General features: G+C 36.2%; 1 protein-coding gene across 3 annotated transcripts in view; it reads right to left on the bottom strand.

Moving 5' to 3' along the window:
* The window catches only part of LOC113057147 (leucine zipper putative tumor suppressor 2 homolog), a 62,752-nt gene that overhangs the window by 29,745 nt on the left and 6,624 nt on the right, over window positions 1-26,383 (bottom strand). Inside the window, exons 2-3 of one of the 3 annotated variants that reach the window (XM_026224270.1) lie at window positions 16,104-16,210; window positions 4,946-5,060 (exon numbers count right to left, since the gene is read on the bottom strand). The gene's annotated coding sequence lies outside the window, so the exon portion shown is untranslated. Of the gene's footprint in view, window positions 1-4,945; window positions 5,061-6,445; window positions 6,461-16,103; window positions 16,211-26,383 lie in introns of those variants that run through there. The other 2 variants (XM_026224271.1, XM_026224268.1) reach the window with 2 other exon arrangements.

Raw genomic sequence — 26,383 nt, 5'->3', positions numbered from 1 at the left:
ACATCTGCTGTCATAATACACATCCCACACACTCTCCACACTCTACATCACTGACAGAAACACACATTCATACAGTACATCAACATTTACAGTGCCAGAAATGTCACACAGACACACAAGTAGACTTCATAAACATATACAGAGCCCTGGTCTGAGCTGCTGTAATGAATAGCGTGTAATGTAACTGTATGTGTGAAGCTGCCAGCAGGTCTGAGCACTGCAAGCCAATCTACTTTTACTGCTCTGCTCTCCGCCATGGAAAAGTAATAAGACCACTGAGGTGATGTGGAGAGAAGGATGAGAGGGAGTTATGTGTCCTTTTTGTGCTTTGTTGAGTGGGTGTGCATATAACTTAATGTAAAAAATATAATAATAAAAAACACTTGGGCGTAGAGTGGAGGACATATGGGCATGATGTACAGCTACACTTCTACTCAGTGTGCAGAAAATGAAAAATGCACAGAGTTTAAAGTGTATTTGGAAAGAGAGTTTTCAGAGAGTTTATATTCTTAGAATCCGCCATGAGTGGACATCAGCTCTACAGAGCATGTGGAAAGACAACAAGCAAGGTTTAGGACTAAAGCCAAAGAATTGTGTAATACCTGGTATCCATCATCACAACACTCACTGACTGATAGCACTCCAATAATCGGGAAAAAAAACTCACAATATGACACATATGAATTTCTGAATATCTCAATGATGTTTCCTGGGATTAAACAAAAAATGTGATTAAAAACTGAGCAAGCAGAGATTATTTTCAGCTCATTAATCATGTAGAGCTCTCAAAACATGTTCAGATTTTCCAAAATCCAGTCAAAATTCAAAGATTTTGATATGAACTCAAATATTTTAAAATATATATATTATTATTATTATTGCTGCTGTATAGATGATATTAATATTAAAATAATATTAAACATTATTATAAATGTTATTACTATTATTATTATTATTATCCCTAAATCACATTTGTAAAATATGAACTAAAATATTTTTTCATTAAAATCTAAAAGAAAATAATACTAATAATAATAATAAGTAGTAGTAGTAGTAGTAACAGTTGTTATATTAGTAGTGTTTTTGTTGTTAGTAATAAGTACATTACTTTTTATTTTATAAGAATAATAGTCTATGCATAATTATCAACCTTATAATTATGTTTTATTACTACACAAAGTTGATATTTAAATGATACATGACTAAGAACTCTATTAAGTTTTGTTAGCAATGAAACAGTATATTTTATTTGGGACACTGCTGTCAAAGAAAATTAAATAAGGGGATGAATATAAAGACAGTTGTCAGAAACCCACCTGTTCCTGACACCGGCTGAAACACCCAGGAGCTGCCCATGCTGTTTTATGGGCGTAAAGGGTCAAGTGAGGTCAAAGGTCGAAAGACCAGGGTTTTAAAATACTTCATGAGTCTGTGGTCTCAGTCGCGACATGACCTCAGGTGGAAACACCAAACATAGCATCAGGTCTCACTGACAAATGAGATAATGTCTTTGAATCATGAAAACATTTTTGCAGACAGAGTCAGAGGCTTTCATCCGCTGTTCATGCCCCTGCACGATAATAGATTTCTTCAAAATAATATAACAGCTACATATTGCTACAGTATATTGCAGTGTTAGTCATCTTTGCTATGGGAGAGCTGCTATGATGTTTTACACAGACAGTTATTTCCCATAACTAAACAAAAGTGATTCATCAGTCTATGGACAGAGAGAGAGTGAGAGAGAAAGCAGGGGGAGTCAGAGGGCAGTTAGACATCTGAAGCCTCTTGTGTCATTCAGGAAAAAGGTTGCAAATCACTGATGGGCACAATATCACTGCTCTGGTTTTATAGGACAGAGGAAAAGGGGGTAACATATGGCATCTTTTAATCTGTACACACACAGATCTCAGTCCTGCCCTGTACTCTCTCAGTAAACCTAAGCAGGAGAGAGATGGGAGCAGGCAACGTGTCAGAGACTCTTTGGTCTGCCTGTCTTTTTATTCATTTCCCATTAACTCCCAGCATGCTCGCTGTTTATGTTCCACTGGCATGTAGGGAGGATCAGAACAGCACTGCCAACACAGCAGCAGCTCCCAGTGTAAAATGCGATGAGAATGACATGGTTTGATGAAACACACATTGATTGAATGAAAATATCTCTGGTGAACATATCCATGTAACACCACCCAAAAATTACATGAAACAAATTTTGCATGATTTTACATGAAAAATTACATGAAACAAACCTTTTTTTTTGTTTTTTTTTACAAAATATAGACAATAGTTTGAAAGAAAGTATTACTATAATATTACTCAAAAATAAATGCTGTCTATTTACCAAAGTATCATGGTTTCAAGAAGAATATTACACAGATGAAAACATTTCAACAATGATATAAACAAGAAAAAAATTATTCTTGATCAGAAAATTAGCATATTATAATGATTCCTGAAGGATCATGTGACACTAAAGCCTGGAGCAATGACTGCTGAAAATTCAGAAAACATGTCAAATATATTCAACTGTATTATAAATTAGTCATTGTATTTTAAAGTTTCAAATAAATGCAGCCTTGATGTGCTTCTTTAAAAACAAACGTGTCACAGTAATAATGTACAATAATACAAAAACTCTTATTGGTTAGAGGTTTCATAAGCTAAATAAATAAATATTCTTTATACTGTATATTCTTAGAATTTTTTTTCTCCCTCTGTACCAATGAGAAACCATTTGTGTATCTCTGGAAATATTCTTAGAAAATATAATCAATTAAAAACACAAAGTCTGGTCAGTAACTAAGCCTCTGATGCCATTCCTACCACAGAGAGGAAGAGAGAGAGGTCGGTCTCCTGAAGGAAACAGACAGCTGCTAAGATGAGTGTGAGCATAGATTGAGAGCTGCAGGGGCAGAGCAGCTGCTTAGACCACACACACACACACACACACACACAAAGTACTGAAGAACTGCCAGTCATGTGCTCAAACTGCATACTAACCAGATGAGTGGAGCCAATGGGGCCAAATCTGTGATCTGAAAAGGGGCACTTTTCTGGTTGTGATTTCACGACAACCATGGTAGTGCATTAAAAACATGGTATTACTATAGTGCATGTTCAAAAATCTATTGTCAATAATAAATCCCATCCTCCAAACCCTGCCCTCTGACCCTTACAGCCCCTCCCATCTAGACTCCGCTCGGCCAGTATCCATGCCACTGTCACACTCGGCACTGGTCGTCCATCATGAACCTGACCCACGTACAAAGTGCTGGATTGGACCTTTATTCAAATTTCCCTGTGGGGTAAAAACTCAGCCAGACACATATTCATGCCATTAATCAATGTCCAGACTCCAACAGAAGCGATAATCAGCTGTGGAAATGCTTGTTCCCACCGAGTACAACTCTGCTAATGCCTGTAAAATTGACATCAACACAATTTTTGCAGATTATTATGTTTATCCTAGTCAGTTGCGTTCCAACAGATTTAAAGCAGTCGCTCACTTTATCATACAGTGTTTCCTAAGCAGGTGTCACCTGGTAAGATTTTAACATGTAATTTATCTGTATACATTGAAAAGCTGTGCAACAAGAACCATGAACCACAACACTAGTGACAGCTGTGTTGGAAACACTGCTTAGCGAAGCTTCAATATGTTTACGAATCACTTGTTTCAGAGCACCCAAAAATAAAAATTCTGTCATTAATTAATCACCCTCATGTTGTTCCAAAGCTGTAAGGCCTTTGTTCATCTAAGGAACACAAATTAAGATATTTTTGATGAAATCCGAGAGCTCTCTGACCATGCATAGACAGAAAAGTAGTAAGGACATCGATAAAACAGTCGAGAATCATTGTTGTGCACTAAGAAAAGTTGTGGTTCTCTCCAAAATGTCAGAAGAATTGTTAAATTATGTTATTTTTTGTTTTCTTTGCACACAAAAATAATTATCGTAGCTTCGCAAAATTTGAGTTTAGCCACTGATGTCACATGGACTGTTTTACTGATGTCCTTACTAAGTTTCTGTCTGGTCAGAGAGGCCTCGGATTTCATCAAAGATATCTTAATTTGCCTTACAGGTCTGGAACGACATGACGGTGAGTGATTAATGACAGAATTTTCATTTTGGGTTTAACTATCCCTTGAACTCGTACATCATTTCAGCAAACAAGGCTTCTTAAGACACCATTTCAAAGTGCCTAAATTTGCTAATATCATAGATTAGTAAATAAGATGTAATTTACTAATATCATAGATTACATTGGAATACACTTAAATGTAACCACTTTCAATAGTTTTAAAGAACATGTCATTAAACACTGTAAAAACATCTTTAATGGGCATTCATACTTGCTAAACATATACATTGTATTTTTCATAAATACATAGTTTTTTTTTTTTTGAGAGGTGACAACTTTCTTAACACCTCTCAAAATGACATGCTTTTTATGGTTTTCATTGTGGAATCTGTCAAAATATGTTTCTTACCTTCCATAATCAGTCCTCATCCATGCTTGATGTTTAATAAACATGAATATATTGAACATAGAAAAAAGACTAGAACTTTGTTCCATGAAGATGTAAGAATGGGCGGGGCAACTACTGTCAAATGTTACATCACCTAATTAATATTCATGAGAAGGGTGATAAGATTTATAATGCATTACCTTACCTTTTCAGATCCTTTGCACTGATATAAGTCAACTCTGAGTGTATTTTCATCATGCTTTACAGATCATTAGCTTTTAGTGTCTTTAATTAACTGAGTCTAATTAAAACGAACACTGTGAGAGGTAAAAGTTATGACATTGATGCCAGGGTCCATTAAAGCCTGCTTGTTCTGTATGGCTGGGCTAAACGAATGATGGAAATCATTTCCATATGTCATGTCTGTTTCTCCAGAACTGACAGCAAGGATAGAGAGACATACTTTTGTTTTACCTTGCACAAAGGCCCAGAGAGCAGCTCCTAAAATGCTGCAGAGACCCAGGACGGATGGAGACTTTACACATCCCCAGAGTCCCACAGCAGTGTCCACCTCGGCTCACACACACTCCTGCAGGGATACACACACATACACAGGTTCAGGTGAAGTTCTGGAGCATGCAAAACACATTCACCAGAGGAAAGCTGAGGGGAAATTCATAATCACTATTAAAAAGTTCCATACGCCTAGTAAAAACAATAATAAAGTATAAGAGAGCATCTAAAGAGCCTCCACCATCTGTTCATCTCTACAAGCGATACGACTGAGTTCAAGTATGCATACTGTATGTCACACACCTGCTATGGAGTATTAGTTGCATGGTGTCAAGGTGAAAAGCCTGTTATTATGTTACCATGAAAGCATGATAAGGTCATGGCTTTCTGAGGGGCCAGCGGTTTTTCTTTCTTTGTATTTGGCCGTCAGACAGTGAGTTCACATGGGTCTCGGTGGACATAAAGCCAAGAGAGAGTGCATTTTGTCAGGTACAGTATAATCTGTGAATATTTCTCCTCCATACATGTTATATCTGAGTGGAGTGGAAGAGTACACTGCCCCCCACTGGATACCTACCAACACTACCTCTGTGTGAGAAACCATAATAACTAAGATTAAACTAAACATTGCCACTTTGACTCAGGACTTTTTAGAAATCCTGAATTTTGGAAGTAAATGAATTTGGAAGAAATGAGTTTCAGCGTGTTGTATCATATGTGACAAACAGACTAACAGTGTGTTCCTGCTCTGCTATGTCCATACTGTAAGTGTACTGTATGAATGAAACAAAAAGTCTAATGTAATGTTTGTTTTTTAAGTGTGCAAAATCTGAAAGACTATGGTACACTACAGTTACTTTACAGATCTATTTGTTTTTCTTGTTGCTGTTTTTGAAAGAAATCAGTACCTATTTTCAGTAAGCATTACATTTATCAAAAGTGTTCTAGTAAAGACACATTTACAGTGTGAAAATAATAATGAAATGTAAAAAAAAAAATGCTGGTTTTGTCCTTTTTTGAAAAAAAAATATCATGGTTCAAATGTTTCTTCAGCAGCAGATCAGAATATATTTGAATATTTCTGGAAGATCATATGACACTGAGGATTGGAGAAATCTTTTTTGGAGAAAAAAAAAATCAGCTTTGCATCACAAGAATAAATTACATTTTAAAATATATTAAAATATAAAGTAGTTATTTTTATTTGAGATTATATTTCACAATATTAATGCTTTTACTCTATTTTTATCAAATAAATACAGCCTTGGTAAAATTTCTTTCATGATACAATTTTTTTCCTGAACCCAAACTTTTGAATGGTATACCATATCCATATAGTACACCATACCATACTCATATAGTATGGATTCAATGTACAAACTCAACACACTGGAGTAAAAAGTGCTTCAAACCTGCTGCACACTCATTTACAAAATAAATAAAAAACTACAACCACAATACCTGCTCATAATTGTACAGAGGGATATGAGATGTCACCGCTGGGTTTACACATAGTCCTCTATGATTGAATCTGCAGGGACTGTCCTCTCTCTACCCTTATACACTTATGCAGGAATGCTAGTTACTGTTTACTCTGGTTTTAATAAAACCAGTGAAGAAAGAAGTGGAGATTAGAGAGGAATGTGTCTGTGGTTATCTCTTGTCTTCAGTTATCGACAGTCTCATCTAGTGTGTGCTACCCCTTCTAAAGTGGGTCACATCTACATGGGCTGCCAGCCATGCACAAACACACACTAACCCACACATACATTCAACTTCGTGACACACGTGGATCGGAGAGGGGAAACGGTGGATCACACGTGCCTGAGCCTGCCTGCTTCACAGAAAGGGGGAGTGACTGGGAAAATAAAGGGGGTGAATGGAGGTCTAAGACAGTTCAATATAAAACACAAAGAACACTGGTGTGGAAACTATTTTTAAACCGCAGCTTTCCAAGTGACATGAAAGTTGTTAGCTACAGTACAAGCTATTAACATAAGTAGCTAACTATATTGAAGGGGCAATATTATAATAAATATATGAAACAACTGTGGATTCGTGGCTATGGCCAAATTACAGCTGTACTAGTAATCAAGACTCTTGCTATATAGTCTAAATACTGTATATAACTATTGGATGATTATTTACAAATTAAGTTTCATACAAGTCTCTTATGCCAACTATGGTGGCATTATAAAAAAATAAATAAAAAAAACATAATATATATATATATATATATATATAAAAAAATAGTCAACATATGTTCCTGTGTTGGTAAAGCTGAAATTCATCTTTGTGGAAACAATGATACATTTTTTCAGGAATCAATGAATAGAAAATTAAAAATAACAGTATTTCTTTGCAATAGAGAAAGAGATCTTAAGTAACATTTTAAATATATTTAATGTTTCATTTAATCAATTTAATGAAACCTTGCCGACTAAAAGTAAGAAAAAAAAATTATTGTTTGTTTTTTTTACAAACTTGACAGACTAAATATTATTCTAAAAAGTAAGACCTCAACACATCAGGAGAGAGAATAGTAGAGGAGAGTGTGTTTGATTATTTGTGTGCCCAACACAATGAGACTTTTGAAAACAGCTGAACCACTGTCATGCTACTGAAATTTTTCTGTACAAAACACTATTATGTATAATGGATTCTTAAATAACTTTCATTCTGACTCATATGCTCCTGCTCTCTCTTATCGGCCACACAGAAACATAAACACATTGTGCAGTAATTAATCACAGAGCCACTGTCTGCAAACTGATACAATATGGCCCATTGATTTTGCCATGACCTCAACTGGCCTGTCGGAGATAAATGTATGCCTGTTAATTGGACCAGCTCTTTGGTGTCAAGTTACTCTACTATCGTTCAAGCAGATTCATTTCCGTCTGAAAAACAGGCTCTGGTTCTTGACAGTATAAAAGCACAATAAAATTACTTCCTGGACTGATACAAGATACAGAGGATGTTACTGACAGGAGAGAGTTTAACAAAAGTCAGCTGTCAATGGTGGCATTGTGCATTGGTGCTCAATGTGATCATATCTTAAAAGCATATTTTTCTAAACCTGTACTTGAAAATAATACAATACTAATACAGTAAGTGTACTTAAAGTAAATAAAGACACTTTAATGTTTCTTAACACTTTATACAGTGTACTTTGTATTAATATCAGATTAAAAGTACATTTTAAATCGTTTTAGTACTTTTTTATTGTCCTTTAAAGAAATCACATGTAAAGTGCTTGATTATAATTTAAAACCTTAATTTTTAAAGTATTTCAGTTTTACATAAATGCTTCTCAGTACATTCAGCAGTACACTATAACCCTATTTCAAAGAAAATAGAAGAATTAAATTACATGTAAAGTTGTCCTTAAGTCTGACTTAAGTTAAAGTTCAAAATTAAAGTTAAAATTGTTTTCATTTCATTCCATTTCCATTAATATACAATTAAGTGTCCAAAAACATTGCATTAAGTTCACACTTAAATACAGTGTATTCTTTTAAAGTATATTATTTCCATAAGTTCTCTAATAAATATGCTATAATGTTTTCATCTTTAAAGCTGTCAAGCTCCAAAAAGGACAACTTGTGCACTAAATTCCAACTCATCTAAACCCACATAATGTATTATAGACTTTCCTATGCAAAGAAAAAGAATGAAATCTAAAATAATATTTACTAAATATCTTTCCTTCTGCACTAGTTTCCAAGATACAGATCTTCTCTACTTAATATTAAAGTAAATTAAATACTGTTTACGTATTGCAAATAGCAGAATGGTGGGTTTATTTAATTATTTTTCGTCCTTTTTGGAGCTTGACAGCTCCTGGTCACTGTCCGTGTTTATTATATGTAAAAGAGTGAAAATTTTACTACTATAATGAAAGCCATTATGAGTTCTATGCAAAGAAAAATATAATGTGTTTCACTAAGCGCTCTTTAAATGATGACAGTTTTCATTTGTGGGAGAACTATCCTCTTTACCTTCTCCCCATTAACCTTACAGTGTCTGGCTGTTCCACACCTGCTCCCGTAGGCAAATGTCCTGTTAGATGAGGTAAATGTGTGTCTGACCCATTCTGGACCCAGTGAGAAAGAGAGAGAGCCTGCAGGGTGACAGATGGTGAGGGCCAAGCGTCTGGGACTTGAGGACGGAGCGGCATCAGTCCACTTCTCTCCTCCACCCCCACCTCCTCTCTGACCCCTTTATCACTCCTTCCAGACTAGGACACATCTCCATTTCTACCATAATTTTCCCATCCCTGAGAACCATGCATAAGGATACACAGCAGGACAATACAAGGCCAGCCGTGCACCACAACAAAGATGCTGACTGACTCACTTGACCTCTTAATTCATGTACTGGGAGCTGAGAGGGGTTATGGGGCACCTCCACATGGAGAGAAGCAGCCTGGGGTCACAGACTGGCCTCAATTAATGCTGATCTGAGGATTATGAACTCTAATGAGTCCAGACTGCCAGTAGTTATAAAACTTTCTTCAGTTACTGGATAAAAAAAGCAGTTGAATCCAGTAAAAAGTACAGTATACTGTAATATTGTTATTAAAATAACATTTTTCTATTTTTAAATATGTAATTTATTCATGTGATGTAAAGCTGAATTTTCAGCATCATAACTCCATTACTTCAGTGTCACGTGATCCTTCAGAAATTAGTTAATATGTCAATTTGCCTTTCAATAAACTATTGTGCTAGTTAATATTTCTGTGGATTTTTTTTCATCCTTGCTAAACGAGATATTCATTTCTTTACCATAAGCAAAAATAAATAAATAAATAAAACTACAAACATACATACTGACCTATACTTTTGAATGACAAGTTAAGAAAATATGACATACAGTAGGGTTCCAAAAGATAATTCTTAATTTATTATAAAAATATAATATATTATTAAAGCAAGTTTAAGCAAGGTATGTGAGTGGAAAATGTTTATATTCCCTAATAAGAGAAAGACCGAACAGAACCTATTTCAGGTATGAGGAAAAACTGTGGATTTGTGCTGTTTTTTATTTCTGTCATGGAGAATCGGATTACTGTCCAACTTGCACTGCCTCTGAGCTTTGGGATGGTATTAGCGTTTTAATTTTCATAAAACTAACAACTGAGCCACATTTGCTGACCTCTGACTGCAGCCTTGCAATTTGGTTCAGGGACAGGATGCTCTCATAGGCTTAAACGTGTCTAAACCCATTCCAATTTACCTGCTTTGCCTCCTGACTGTATCCTCCTATATTTTCTAATCAAGACCTCTTTTCAAAGTCCTTTCACAAGAACCCTCTTCCGAAAACAGCTTTGGGTGGCCCGAGTTCAATGCTTCCTTTCAGTACTCTTTACTGTCTTGTCCCATATATGTTTCCCATTTATGTGGTTTCCACTTAAATATTAAGTAACTGTTTTTAACCTTAATAATAATAATTAATATAACTGCAAGTAACAATAATGGGCCAAGCACTACAGATCCAAGCATCAGACCAACTACTGCGATGAGAAATTGAAACCATTTTAAGATGATTTTAATCAAAATGGCTGAGAAATCCAAAATACAACCACCAGTAATGTCATTTATTGGCTTATAACTTTTGACCAATAGGTGGCACTGTTTGAAATGTCATTTAATTACTTAATTACTAATGGTTAAAGATTGGTTTAAAATTGAATTATTAATGGTTAAAGATTGGTTCAACACTTTTGACCAATAGGTGGCACTGTGGTATGGTCAGTCCGAGGTGACGATGGCACATACAAAGTTGGTGTAAATATGTCAAAGCATTGCAGAGATACAGTCTCAGATGCAGTTTGGCATGTTTTCCAGCAAATTCGTTGATGTAATGAATGAAAACAGTTTCATATATCGACAAGAAATTCAAAACCTTTTTTTTTGCCTTATCAACCAGATTTGATAATCCTCAAAAATCTTAAAAGTTATACACTGAAGTGCCTTTAATTTTTTTTTACCTCATTGAATCCCTGCAACCATTTTTCTGAGACTATGTCTACACACCCCATGCCCCCAAATATAAAAAAAATATTTACAAACTGTATTGAATTGTATTGGTGCCGTGACCCGGATGGGAGTGAGGTTTATGGGGGTGAGTGTGACGGAGACCAGCGAGTAGGTGCTGTGCAGGTAAATCTCACTCCCCCATCTCAAGAGTCGCACTGGCAACAGACTCTAGTGGCTGCAGTCATTTAGCCTCCTTGTTAGTGCGTCCACCTCCCATGCCGAAGACCCACTCGTAGCGAGTGTGAGGTGTGGCAGCGAGGATCCGGAAGAATGGGGTTACATTTGGACAAGTGGTGGCACTAGATAGTTCTATATAGAGACTCCAAATTTGCTATACTTAATGTTTGAACTGTCCTCTATCAGTGTGCCAAATTTCACAACTTTCTCGCAAGCGGTTAAATGGGCTGCCATAGACTCAAGAGTGGAAGAAGAAGAATGACAAGAACACCAACAGTTACAATAGGTTCCTATGCACCTATGCAAGTTTCTGAAAGCTTCAGAGGGGCATGTGCACCGGAAGATGGTGCTCACAGAGCATAGGAGTATGGAGTTAATTTTTTGCTTTATAGGCCTTGAATGGTCAAATACACACACTGTATAAGTCAAAATGACCATCAAGTGTTAAAGGTACAATTTGTAAGATATTTGTCGTAAATGATCCAAAAACCACTAGGCTAGTGTTATATATTTTGTCAAGCTGATTACTAACAATATCTCAAATGTTTTCAACTACTTGTAAATCATGAGAAAATTCCCATTCTAAACAGTGACACGGGGCATTGCAGTCACCTGTCAGTGACATTAGTTTTTCTTCTTCTTAGTTTTATGGCAGATTGCAACCATGGCTTCATGGCATCAGATGCATACCACCACCTACTGTATCGGACGTAGAAACCACATGACCACAGTGTTGTGGACAAATGCGGAAGTAGCTTCATGACAAACTTCAACTAGAAAGAGATGCCGATCTCGCTCGTGTATTACTCGACATGTGAATTGTTTTGATCTTTACAGAAAACGTATGCTATTATAATGATCAACAAGATTAGTATAATGGGGCATAGACGCCAAACGCGGGGGATTGCGTCTCTAGACCCGTGCAAGGACGCATCTGATCCATAGTCTGATTGCGTCTTTGCATTGACTTTGTAATCTATTCACGCAAATCGTTGAACTTGCGTTAAATCCATAATTTACGTTTCTGTTTGATTTGATGGCCGTCAGCAGTTGGGTAGAAGACAACAAATCCCATCATTCCACGCTCCTTAGCCATAAAAACAACACGATTGTTATTGTTTTGATAGTGCACCCTCTAGTGGCAGGTCCTACAAACTGTACCTTTAAGTGAACGCAAACAGCTGAGAAAGAAAAAGTGTAACACTATATTACAGCCGGGCAGCTCTTAAAGTGACAGCAGTCTAATATCCCTGCTGTCTATAATTCATGTTAATCAAACAACAAAAGAGAGAAAATCTCTCGCTGCTATTAAATAAATCATTTTAGTAACTAAAATAAGAAGATATATATATATATATATTTAATTTACACAGTGAAGAATAAGCTGTTTTTATACATTTGATTACTTACAATGTATGTAGTAAATCTTATTTATTTGTTCTACTTTAGTAGTTTTTTTTTTGTCCTATTGCTTGTAATTAGATTGCTTGTCTTCGTTGAGCTTGAGTTTTTTATTATTATTATTATTTAGACTAGTAGTTTTTTGTGATACTGACACTGGGAAAAAAGTATTATGAAATTTCTATGGTATAGTAAATAGATATCATAAGGCCCTTATTTAAAGCAAAAATATCTATATCGTGATATATATCATTATCTTGAAATAAAATTACTCATATTGTGATATAAGATTTTGGTCATATCCCCCAACCAATGGAAACGGCAGTAATTATGCAAAAAATTCAGCTTTGATATCACAGGAATGATATATACTGATGTATACAGTATACAGTATTTTCTTCTCAAAAAAAAAAAAACAGAAACACACAGAAACACATTCAAAGGCTTACATTTCTCAGCTGAAACTCTGGATTATGACAGCAGCAAGCTGTACTATTTTCTACAGACGTGCTTTAGATTGTCAGTGTCAGAAACCGAACGGCCCACAGCAGTTGATTAATGCCGTTAATCTCCGCGGCTGTCTCATTAAGCGGCTGTAATGGGTCTAACAGCAGCACAGTGGTGTCAAAGTCATGCAGCGTCTTCAATCATCTCAGAGACGACTCAAGGACACACAAGAGCTCAGCTCTGATGTGAATTGATGCTCAGCACTCAAGCACACATCTGCCATTTCTTTGTTTAAAATGCCTTCAAACCTCTAATATGACTCTCAGTGTCAGTGTCCTGACAACTTCAAATGCTGTTTCTAACTGCTGTACATCTGCAGTTATACTTGAGTTCCTAAGGGACTGCATGTGACCACGATAGCACTTTTCTGTCTTCTGTCTCTGTCTTTTCATTTTTAACATGATCACTGCAGAAACACCTCACATTAAGTCCCAAGACAGCCACGATTTAAACATGAAGGACACAGCTGCCTGAGAAAGTGTTACATAACAGTCTTAGTACACCAACTGAGAGATTTCTCATCTCTTCTTTGTTCTGCTCACTCAGGACTATTTGTAGTCTCAAAACAAGAATGAATAAAAATATCTTAGTAATTCATAATGAAATTGTAACCCTATATCCTGCATGATAAGTAAAAAGCAGTAAATCTCAGCTTTTCTATATTGTTTTCCAGGAAAGTAAAAGCAGCTTTGTTGTCCTAATGCTCTGTTGTCTGTCCTAGTTTCAGCTGTGTTCATTGTGCAAGCACACATACATAAAAGATGATTTGCTGCTTCAATTTTCAGAAATTTTCAGTTTGATTTAGTGGCAGACAACGCTTGAGCCCACAAAGCTCACGTTCTACCTGTGAGAGAAAAATGTGTTTTAAAACACACTGTGAATGGATCAAATATGTAACAGTAAGAAAAAACACTAAGTGATTTTATTTTATGCATCTTGCATAAAGTGCTGTCTTTCACAAAAAACATGGCAAGTATACACAAGACAAATATTTACACTGGATTAACAGGACACACGAGAAAAGAAAACATTAATATGACAAATTAAATAGTGTTGACAATATATTACATAATCATCATGACATACTATGGAGTATAAAATATGCTTGTGTTTTATTAGTACCAGAATTTTAATTAATTACATATAAATTTGTCCTGAAATCAGGTATTTTATAATAACTGAGATAGTATAACATTTCAATACTTTTAATTTGTTTTTGTATTTCCATTTTTATTTTGTTGTTTTAGTAATTTTGTTGTGTGTTTTGATTGTTTTACTTCTAGTTTCTTTTTTGTCTGTTTGCTTATTTGTTTTTTAAAGTATGTCTATATTTACGTTTTTTATATTTTATTTTATTTCAGGTGAAGTTTATTTTATTTTAAGTAAAAAAAAAATGTGTGTGGCTTCAGTTTTCAGATAATAATACCTTTGCCTGAAACAAAATTTTCACATTTAATTGTACTCAAGAATGAAAAAGTAGCTTGAGAGCATAAAGAAATCAAGAAGAGACTTTTTCTCATTTAAAGTATCTTTGCTGCACAAACCCTGCAAATCATTTATTTAATCCCAATAAGTTTCTTAACAATCTAAGTATCTAAGACTCACAGACACTATTTTTCCTTTGAAATTTAATAGCTTAGGAATATAAATATTCAGTAGAAATTCCCATAAATAGTACTTTTAGATTCAGCACCTCTCTCCATTCATTAGTGCTCCAAAGGGATTCAGGTTCGTAAATACTAGCAAAAATAGCAGTTCAGTTTTAGACCACAAGAGGGAAGATAACTGAGAATGAGAGACTAGAACTTCAGAGGTAAAGTTCAGTGGTAAGGTTATTATTAGTGGTAAAATTGATAAATAAAGACCAGACAATTCCATTGTTAAAAAAAAAAAAATATTGACTGTTTTTAAGGATGGATTATGAGGGCATATCAAATGTTATAATAATTCTGTGGAAAAAGAATTTACAATTTAGGAGGATTTTTCCTCTAAGCAGCTCCAGAAATTCCAAAAACATCATTCTTAATGAGGGAATGGAACTCAAAATGTTAAAAAAGAGCAGCTTCTCTTAACATCTCTGTCTGTCAAATAACCCTAAGATTATTTTCTCACAAATTCCATCTGCCTCTCCATTCTCACTCTCTCCATCCAGCTCTCTCAAATTCCTTCATTCTCTTACTCATTTTGCTGAAAGGCAGAGGGAGTGAGAAAAAACAGGGCCAAGGACCAGTTACACAGATCCTAGATTTGATATTCATTCAGCCATTCAATAGTTTGTTGGAAATTAAGAATTTGTTGATGAAGATGAGAGCAGTCTTTGCAGTACAGTATTTCAGTATGTAATGATAAAATACGTTTATTCATTTTCTCATTCTTAATCACCCCTGTTTGCTTTGAGATCACATTAGAGAGGACACTGAATGCAGGTATTGGCCACTGACTCAGCCCATACATCTGTTTTGACTTCTCATCTGGAGCAGAAAATGAGCAGTATTTGTCTGGGCACAAGGTAAAAAGAACAGACAGGACAGCACTGCTGAACTGGGCTCTGAGTTGTTTGGGCTTTTATTTTAACTTTGCCTTCCAAACTGAACAATCAGAGCCTTGTATATTCCACTTTCACTGTACTGAGTCTTCCAAGACTCCATAACCTCCCAGATGACTCAATTTACAATATTAATGGACATTTGATTGGAATAGCCACAATTTGGCAGCCAAGTATCTTATAATTAGACATTTTATTTGAAAAGCAGTCTGTCAGACCTCTCACTTAGTGACCTTAGTCTTCGTTTAAATAGTACAGTCAAGATCTAAGTGCCTCCAAAAGCCAAATAAGCATCACATCCTCGTATCAGAAAGTGGAACTGTACATCAGCCAAGACTGAAACAAGATTACAGTACATTACACAGACTTTATCCCACAAATTCAATGGGGAGGCAAGAGATGAGCTTTTTTTAAATAACTGTAAAAGCAATATATAATGCGTAACCTCAGTAAATCCTTGACTTTGTCCCAGTGGGTGTACTCCTGAAAAATGACTGCCATTGGACCATGATGAAACATACTGGGCGGACTATGCAGAAACACAGTGGAATCCTAACATTCAGTCAACACAAACACAAAGAAAAGACTGCATGAGTGCGTGTTATTAACATTAGATGTTTTCATCAAAACATATATTATTTTTAACCGAAAGCATGCTGTGAATATTCAAAACAACGCATTCATGCATTCAAAGCTATTCTGGAAATAAAACACTGCAAATGAAACTATTTTCTTCTAGTGAGCAAAACTCAGTAAGACCCAATAAGATATGTTACAGAACCTCAGTTTTCATCATTCTCAATATCATCAGATAACATCTTGAATTAACTAACTGACAATAATAACAAATTCAAGAACTACTATAAGCACATACGGGCTCCCCTTCCAGAGTTAAGCCGAGGAAGAGCTCCTGATCCCCAGTTAAGCCTAGGAAAGACTCCAGCCCCAGAGCTCGCTCCAGTGTTGGCTCCAGCCATAGAGCTCCCTCCAGTGCCTGCTCCTAGAAGGTACCCTCCTGTAGCCGCTCTTCTGAAATAACCACCCTCCCACCAGCTCCTGCCTCCTCCACCGCTGTCATCTGGCAGCCGCTCCGCTCGCCCTCAGCCCACCAACATTACGGTGCAAGCTTTGCGGGACTGCCATCGTCCAGCGCCGCCGTGGTTGGAGTCTCCCTCAACTCCGCCATCAGCCATAGAGGCCTGGACTCTGCCTTGGCCCACTGACACGTCGGCTCCACCATGGCTCCTAGCTACCTCCTCTCCGCTGTGGCCAGGCAGTCAACAAGCTCCACCTGTCTTCCTCGTCCCTCCGGCTCTGCCTTGGTCTGGCGTCGTCCATCCTTCGCCTCGGGACTCCACTCCTCTGGCTTTGCCTCATCCATCCGTCTCTCCAGCTCCATCAGGCTCCTTCATCCCCTCGGCTCCACCTCAGTCCTCTGTCGCTCTGGCTCCACTGTGGCCTTCTGGATCCACATCTCTTTATCGGTTGCCAGAGCCATCTGTTCCGCCTAGGACCTCCGGATCCTCCTCGTCACCCTGACTCTTCGGCTCTCCGTCTCCGCCTTGGGCTCCTCCTCCACCTGCTCTGTTGCCGTGGGTCGGCCACCTGGAATTGGCAGTCATTCCTCCTCCATGGCTCCCCCCCCTGTCGGCTCCACCTTCCTCCATAGTCTCCTCCCTGACTCCTTCCTCCATGGTCCTTGTCTGCTGGACAACTCTCAAGAGTCCGTGCTCCATCGGAACCTCTTCCCAAGTTCCCACCCATTCTCCCTCTCCTATGTTATTTCTACGGTGCGAGGATGCACCTACTGGGAGGGGGGAGTAATGTCACACCCATGGACTCTTTATGTTTGTTTGTGCCCCTGTGACCCAGTTTCTGTCTCCCGTGTTTGATTTGATTAGTTCCCAGGTTTGTCTAGTTTCTTTCCCATGTGCTCCATGTCCCTGGTAATTTAGTTATTCAATGCACCTGTGTTTCCCCAATTATCAAGTCTTTATAAGCCTTGTCCTTTTTAGTTCTGTTTTGTCAGGTCTACAAACCACATACGTGTGTCTTCCTCCATGTTCCGTGTTGGATATACCCTGTGTTGGATTTTTAAAGTCTTATTTCGCTTATCCACGGCTCCGTGCTCCTTCCAGGCAGCGTAACATGACCGATAGCTTATTTTGTCGAAAATGTACTATGGTACATTATCGCTCCGCTCTAATCTAATAAATGTGACATCATGATTTTTCTGTAAAGCTGCTTGTGAAATTTGCTACATAAAACTGACTTGACTTTCAGATAAATGCTTGCATTAAAGCATGCAAATGACTTTTCATTTATTTGTCAAATTTTTTTGGTTATTCAAAAACTGTCACATAAAGGAGGCATCTACATTACCAGTGTTATAGTGGCACAGAGGATGATTGTAGTTTACACACATGAAACCAGATGTTTCCAGCCCGGACTAGACTGTTTCCTGTGCTGGAGTGTCAGGATGAGGTGGCCTTCTCTCTCTCTCCTCTCCTCCAGCCCCAAGGGCAGAAAACAAACAAGGCCAATGAAGTCATCTGCCCGAGCGCCCTAAGGGAGGCCTTCAGTTACCCTGACAGAGCAAGGCGAGAGGAAAACGTGCATCTTTCTGTATGTGTGTTTGAGAGTGAGCCACTCAAAGGCTAAAGGTTAAAACAGACTGCTCTAGTAAGCATTAAAGGACAGAAGTCCGTGTGTCTCAACTAGATGCATGTAGAAGCGATGCTGATTAAACCTCAGAGAGATACAGGATGTATTGTGCAGCTCGGGTGAATGCATGAAACATTGATGTCAGCTTTGTCTCTCTCAGTACATAATCTCAGTAACAGATGGGGAGCTCTGCGAGATCAAAGCTATGATGACATTGCTACGTTACTGCTGTCAAACACAGGATCTGACATATGCATAAACATGCAACGATGTGCAGCTATCCGAAATAGTCACATAATCAAGACTAATGACTTCATGACTTGCATATGAGGTGATCTTAAGAAAAAACAGCATGGTACAACAGAAATAAAGTGAATGCACTTAGTTGAACTCAACAGAAAGCTTAAAAAAAGGGTGAGAAAGACAAAGAGAAATAGATGGGCCAAGGAGCATATATTGCTATCTTTTTCCTCTGGTTTCATGGATTCCCTCAGGATATACAAGGCTGCATGTTTAGTGCTTTTATTGAATAATGAGTTAGTGATAAAGAGCATTTGTTTTGTGTTTTTATCCACATTAATAAAACAAGGGAGCTTAATGTTTTAAATAAGGAAGCCTGTGCATGTGTGTATGAATACAAGGCAACAAAATTTTTTGGCATTTAGATTTTTGTAGATTTGTTTTCTAATGCTGTTTCAAGTCATATAATTGTCAGTGCAAAGTCTGAAAGCGAGTGTTCAGAGAGTGTTTTGCATGTCATTTCACATTAAATATCAAATCATTTGAAACTGTATTTAAGATATTTACTGTATTTAAGACATAGTTATTAAATTTAGATTTTTTTTTCATATAAGGACTTTTCATTAAATATTACCCTGAAATATTCAGTGTATAATGTACATGACCAAGCAAAATGCCTTGTTTTCCAGTAAAAATCCAACTTGAGAATAATATTGCTATTGGTATTGTTGAATAAAACAATGTTTTTTATATAAAATTGAAAAGTAAAATGAAATAAAATAAAACTTATAATTAAAAAGAACAAAAATTACTAAAAACTTAAATAAAAATAAATTATAAATACAAAAAATAAAACGTATAAAAAATGGCAAAATCACACAGCAAAATAACTAAAAACTAAAACTATAAAAAAGAGAATGAAAGCTATATTTTTAGATCAAAGTTAATTTAAAATATATAATCAAAACAATACTAAAATAATATATACATATTAATTAAAGAGATATAAAATACATATCAGGTTCATGAATTAATAAAATGAAGTAAATACATAAATGAATAAATCGGTAACACTTTATTATAAGAACCAATTCTCATGATTAACTAGCTGCATATTAGCATGCCTATTATTAACATTTTGGCTGTTTATTAGTACTTACTTATAAAGCACATATTCTTCATGACCATATTCTACATCAATAATCCCACCCAATACCTGAACTTAATAACATACTTACTTATTATTAATAAGTTACAAATTAGGAGTTTATTGAGGGTAAACTCTTAGTTTATAGTGAATATCTGTTCCCTAATCTAAAGTGTTACCAATAAATAATTTTTAATGTTTGTAAATTATATTATTCAATATTACATGCTGAATGCTTTATGTCCATTTACAGTAGTTTTTTTTAATACAGTTATATCTCACCGTTGTATACAGTTCTATCTTCTTAAAAATAAAATATCAGTAAAGCATGTTTTTAACTAAAAATGTTGATCGTCTTAATAGGAATGATGTAGTGCTCTGTGTGTATTTGAGAGAGTTAGAGTCCATATGGAGATCTGATGGGGTCTGACAGAACGCAATGCTTCACTGAAACAGACCGGCCAGCCCCACAGCAGGATACTCTATAAATACCCCATCACTACCTCTTTCTCTTCTCCCCTCTCTCATTTTAGCTCATCAAACACGAAAAGAAGGCAGATGCATTAATAAACCAAAAGGGACTGTGCAAATTAAGCATAAATAAACCCCAAAATCATTATTTAGATATATCCAGACGGTGATGCGTGTGGAGAGGCTCTGGGGGGAGTTACGTAACCGACTCTAATCATTTTTTTCTATGCAGCACAAAAACAGGAGAAATGGCTTCACTATTAAAAGAGTCAGGACAGCTTCTATCCATCTCAAATTACTGCTTCTCGGAAACTGCATTTTTAACAGTGTAATTAATACAGATAAAATGTTAATGACTGGTAGCTTAATATTTTATAGACAAACAAAACTGCTTCAATATTTTCCCTCAAATTTGTGACAATATGAGTCTTATTTTCCACATAAATCATGAAGAATCAGGAACATACCTGACATGAGATTAAAATGTCAAGCAAATCAGCTGATCTCAGTACTGAGATATTGAAATCCTGTATGTACTTTGGTTCTGTAGGGAAACGCTGAGTCACCAAATAATCCGAAGTCCTTTCAGATCAATACTGACACACAACTTCAGTATTCTGCACTAACTTGGCAGCAGTACACATAGTGGCCTTTAGTGGCCGGTGAACACCAACAAAACTCCCACTGGCTGGTCTCCCAGATGTGCCGTCCTGCTTTTGTTCACCTCTCAGTGCTACTCCCTCAAAGACAAGCAATGTGAGGCCCAATTAAACCCGACTCATTTTTTCATGCTCTCCTCCGAGAGATTCAAACAGGTTAAAGTTCTCACAATCAGGACAGACTCCTGCTTTAGGCATCTGACTTGCATCAAGAGGAGGTCATACTACATGACAAAGGTCAAACAAATTATCCCTCTGATTATGATTAGGTTTTAAAAACCAATTTTGCAATAAATGCTGATAAGCTCATCAACAGCAGGTCAATGTTCAAATCAATTACTCACCCTAATGTTTTTCAAATCCCAAAATACTTTCATTCATATTCAAAACCCAAACCCAAAGATATTTGTATTGAAACCTGAGAGATTTCTCTGCAGGTTTTAGTCTATTACACTAAAGTAGTCACTAAGGCAGACTATTTAGGATAGTCCACTCTATCTGTCCGACTTGAAACACGAAAGTTGCGGGTTCTAGTCTCAGGTCAAGCAGGAATTGTCTGAAAAACCTTGTTAAAGGTTAAACCCAATAACATGACTGAGGTGAGACCCTTGAGCAAGGCTATGAACCCCCAACTGCTCCCCGGGCGCTGCAGCATTGGCTGCCCACTGCTGTGTGTGTGTTCACTGCTGTGTGTGTGTTCACTGCTGTGTGTGTGTGCACTTGTGTGGGTTAAACGCAGAGCACAAATTCTGATTATGGGTCACCATACTTGGTCACACGTCACTTAACTCTCACTTAAAAATGTGCCACTTTGAAAAGTTCAGTATAATGGTTTAATCCTTTTCTCATGTCTTCTAAAAACGTAATAGATTGATATGATGAACAGGTATTATCTCAACTTTGTGGGCTTTTGTTTATTAGGTGTCGCTACCAAAGTGAGAAAGAAAAAGCCTTGCATTTATCTACTCAATGTGATCATGACATTGATAAACAGTTGCAGTGCAATACTAAAGTTTTAGCTGAGCGTTGAGAAAATTAAGTGTCTCTAAAATATTTATGTATGTTATCCATCTGTGCTTTTTTATTAAAATAGACTCCTATTTCTTTGTATGCGGGCCACAGGAAATCCATTACTGTTCTCTTAGGATAAATGAAATACTGCTGAATTTGAAATAAGGCTGTATTCTCTTATTCAGATAGTAGCTTACAGGTGTTGTTTTAAAATAGTAGATACATTATTACTTTTATTCAGCAAGGATGGTGTAAATTAATCAAAAGTGACAGTAAAGACATTTATAATGTGACAAAAAAAATCTATTTCAATTAAATTATCTTCTACTGAACTTCCTATTCATCACTTAATTTTGAAATATATATCACAGTTTTTACAAAAATATACTGAACAGCACAACTGTTTTCTAACATTAATATTAATAAGAGGGGTTTCTTGAGCAGCAATCAGCATTAAATGATCTCTGAGGTTCATGAGACGCTGAAGACTGGAGTATGATGCTGAAGATTCAGGAATAAATTACAGGAATAAATTACATTTCAAAAAAAAAAAAAAAAAATATATATATATATATATATATATATATATATATATTTTTTTTTTTTTTTTTATTGTAATAATATTTCACAATATTACTGTTATACTGTATTTTTATATAAAAGCAGCCCTGGTAAGAATAAGACATTTTAAAAGCATTTAAAAGTTTCTAATGACTTCAAATATGGAACGGCAGTGTATGATTTTTTAAATAATAAAAACAAACTAATTATAATTATTGGCCAATGACTTGCTTGATATTACTACTCCAATAATAGTTTTCTTGTGGATTTGAGTTACTAAATGAGAGACTATTTGGCTCAAACAAACATGCACACATTACTGACCTGTCCCTAAAAATAAGTTAAGAAAACAGAGCGCCCAAACAGAATGAGTCAACCATACATGTAAATCAAAAAAGTATTCAGTGGAAATATGTCTGCCCCGTCTCAGCCGTGAATGCTGTGATTCAGAAAGTCTCCTGGAAATGTCAGGGAAGTTTTCAGACAAGGTGGCTGTAATGACATAAATAGGGTTATGGGTTGGGAGTAGAGGTTTGTGTTTGTGTTGTTGAGGAGAGGGGTGATAAAATTACAGTGGGGCTCAAACTGAACCCCAGATCTCACAGGCGAACAACAGCAGCCAAAGAGACTGTTCTTCATCTACTGGCTCCACAAAAGGGGTGGAGGAGAGAGAGCCAGAGGGTGGACACCACACCACAGAGACAGAGAAAACAACTATTTCTCTTCATTTTCCAACTGTCTGCAATTATGGTAAAATGTGAATAATCTGCACAGCGGTAACATTCATACAGGCAATTTATGGTACACCCCTATTTTCTTTTCATTTTGGAATGGGAAAAGACATGAGAGAGAGGGAGAGTGGAGGAGAGTCAGCTGATGGAGTGGGCTGAAGAGGGAACAACACCACAGGCGATCTGGCAAAGTCATTCACTAAACTCTATCCACTGGAGCTCACAGTAACCCCACTTCCCACAATTACACTAAGTGCAAACTTTCACAAATGCACATACACATAAATCCTTTATATGTGACCCTGGACCACAAAACCCAGTCATAAGGGTCAATTTTCTTTTTTAAATAATAATTTCATTATCTGAAAGCTGAATGAATAGGTTTTGCATTGATGTATGGTTTGTTAGGATAGGACAATAATTGGCAGAGAAAATCATGAATCTGATGGTGCAAAAAAATCTAAATATTGAGAAAATTGCCTTTAAAGTTGTCTAAACGAAATCCTTAGCAATGCATATTACTAATCAAAAATAAAGTTTTGATATATATTTATGGTAGGAAATTTACTAAATATTTTCTTGGAACATGATATTTACTTAATATCCTAATGATTTTTTTCATAAAAGAAAAATCTATAATTTTGACTCATACAATGCATTTTGGCTAATGCTACAAATATACCCCATTGATTTAAGGCTGGTCTTGTCACATAAGGTGATGCTGTTAAAGTTTATTTGATTTGAACTTAACTTTTTAGGAAACTTTACCTCTGGAAAATGTATCATTTGAACCACATTGTACTGAATGTGCTTTCTATAGAATTTAAGAGTTCAAATAAGTAAATTTGGAAGTTACCAAGCCATAGGCCAAACTTTAAGTTAGCACCACAGTTTCATTGATAAAAAGCCAAATGGACCCTTCCATTGACTTTTTGAGAAATGCCGAAAATAAGTTTGACAATGAACAACAAAATAGTTTATTCATATTTTCATCATGATAATCTTCACAAATTAACATATAATATTAAGAATTTTAAAGTGTACATGCAAACCACAGAAGCAAAAAAGAACAAGCCTTGAGCATGACTTCAATCACTAAGCTTCTGACAACTTAATCGATCTTTATATAAAATCTACAAGGTGGAAAGTCTGAGTTATAATAGTTTGCAAGAGCATGAGTATAAACACAAAGAGGCTGTAAAAGCTGAATAATAAATACATGAATTTTCCTGTTTAACATGATTTTTTAACATGCTGAACATAATTTTTTGGAGCTTGTGTTAACCACAGACCTTATTTCAGGCATTTAAACAATAACTCACTCAGAAAATTCCATTCATGTTGGAAAGATGGAACTGGCAGTTAGAAAAGCTCTAACTAATTTCTTTGTTTTATTGCAGCAATCTAATGCAAGCACAGAAACACTGCACAAAAATGAAAGTTTTGTCAGCATCTACTCACCAATATTCAATAATCATAGTGTCAATGTCGGGTTTATAAGAAAACTAGATAAGGAAATCTTTTAGGGCATAGGAGAAATATGAATAAGGGGATTCGAGCTAATGCTTCTGTTAACCGAGCCATTTTAAAAAGCCAAATTTTAGCCAATTAATCAGTTTGACCAATAAATTCATTACTGAAAATGAGTTTAGCTAGTAATTGAGCAACAGTGGATTAGCATGCATATATGGATTTATAAAGTGATAGCAATTGCAGAGTATGATAAATGCTAATGTACTGTAAATGTACAGCTCCATCCAGATTCATATGTCAGCCTGCAGGATCTCATATAGTCGAATTCCACTTAAAAATGGAACAACGAGCAGGCTTTGTTTGTGTGACAGTTTAGTACCTCCCAGAAAATTCTTTATTTCTCAACACAATGCTTCAGTGCAAGCCAATGGAATGTCAGAAAAATGTGTACTTCATTTAATGGGCTCTCGGCATTCAGATCTGCTCTTAAACAATGCCATCCTGCCAATTGCTTGCTCCATTGGTCAACACATTCCAGGAATACTGGCTTGTTATGGATGCTACCCGTTTACTGTCATAATGGACAGCACTGAAATAGTATTGTGTCTTCTGGACCATTTCTTGACACTCTGACCTCATCCCATTACCTTTACAGATGCCTCTCAACATGGGAATAGCAGAGAGGTTAACAAGGCCATTGAGAGAGGTCAACAACCTTGCTGCAGTCACTCCAGGCTTTTGGAGATTAAGTGTGAACACGGTGCACTACAAAGCTGCAACTTACAGACTCAGATCTCTATATTCTAGACGGCTAATAAGTCTGTCTGATTGCCTGCATGTGGGATGGGGGTGATCAAGGACACAAAACGAGAGCAGTTTAGATTGCTGTGCTAGGCTGTGTGGATGGTAATCCCCTCACAAGACGGGGCAATCAAAGCCTACACGGCTCTTTAGACATGCCTGAAAGACTGCCGTCATGGTTCAGCATGACTGGACTGAGCATAAACCCTCTGGTTTATGCAGCCCGCTGCGTCAAAGATGGAGACACAGAATTTCAAACTATAGATCTGCAATCTTTTAACCAGAGGTTCTCATGCAGCCATCAATTACACAAGCGACAAATTCCACTAAAGATTGATTTCTGGATTATTTTACATAGCCAGTTAAAACCTTCAGAGGGGACGTCAATATAGGATTTCATCAGCTCTATAATTGAATTGCTATCTACACGGCATTTCTACTTTACGGAATCTCATGAACTTTATGTGAACTTTATGTTCTGAAGAAGCAATTTGCACATGGGTTTTTATGAAAAAGAGCTTGGTAACATTTTAGATTAAAGAGAAGTTCCCACTATTAACTAGTTTCTTATTAGCATGCAAATTACTAGTATATTGGTTGTTTATACTTATAAAGCACATATTAATTCCTTATTCTGCATGACCATATTTTAGATCCCTTGATCTTATCCCAAACCTAAACTTAACAACTATCTAACTATTAATAAATTAGGAGTTTATAAATGGAAAAGTCCACTAGTGAGACTTGGTCCCCAAACTAAAGTGTGACAAGAGTCTTTAATTGAATAATTTTTATACTATTTTCAAAATAATTTATGATATGGCTAAAAAATGGCTTTAATACTTCTTTTTTCTATTTAAGAAAAATAAAAAGACTCTGATCTATATGAAGGAGTTCAAAAACAAATCAATTAACAAATAACTATAGAATTAAACTTTAATCTAATTTCCTCTATATTTATTAATTC

The sequence above is a fragment of the Carassius auratus genome, chromosome 38, assembly GCF_003368295.1.
Source record: "Carassius auratus strain Wakin chromosome 38, ASM336829v1, whole genome shotgun sequence".
Taxonomy (NCBI): Eukaryota; Metazoa; Chordata; class Actinopteri; order Cypriniformes; family Cyprinidae; genus Carassius; species Carassius auratus.
This window is presented reverse-complemented; position numbering and strand designations above follow the sequence as displayed.